The sequence below is a fragment of the Cetorhinus maximus genome, chromosome 31, assembly GCF_964194155.1.
Source record: "Cetorhinus maximus chromosome 31, sCetMax3.hap1.1, whole genome shotgun sequence".
Taxonomy (NCBI): Eukaryota; Metazoa; Chordata; class Chondrichthyes; order Lamniformes; family Cetorhinidae; genus Cetorhinus; species Cetorhinus maximus.
The window spans coordinates 9514575-9515000 of record NC_135909.1 but is presented as its reverse complement, the minus strand read 5'-3'; the positions used below and the strand labels follow the sequence as shown (position 1 = coordinate 9515000).

Sequence of the window (426 nt, the reverse complement as noted above, 5' to 3'; positions counted from 1 at the left end):
CTGAGCTGTGTTCCGGTGTCCAAGAGTTTTTGTTTTATTCTTTCACGGGATGTGGCCGTCGGTGGCTCGGCCAGCATTTATCGCCCCAGCCGAAATTGCCCTTGAGAAGCTGACTGTGAGCTGCCTTCTTGAGCCGCTGCAGTCCGTGTGGTGTAGGTACACCCATAGTGCTGTTAGTGAGAGATTTCCAGGATTTTGCCCAAACGGCAGTGAAGGGACAGCGATACTGTTCCAAGTCAGGATGGTGTGTGGCTCGGAGGGGAGCTTGCTGCTGGGGGTGTTCTCATGCATCTGCCAGGTGGTGTAGATCTCGGGTTTGGAAGGTGCTGAGGGAAAAAAGTATTGTCAGGAGTGGGATTCGAACCCACGCCTCCAGAGGAGACTGCGACCTAAACGCAGCGCCTTAGACCGCTCGGCCATCCTGAC

At 55.2% G+C, this 426-nt stretch overlaps 1 non-coding gene across 1 annotated transcript; it reads right to left on the bottom strand.

The window, feature by feature from the left end:
• Positions 1-343: 343 nt before the first annotated feature.
• On the bottom strand, positions 344-426 carry trnal-uag (transfer RNA leucine (anticodon UAG)). Its single transcript has one exon. It is a non-coding gene; the product is annotated as a tRNA-Leu (tRNA).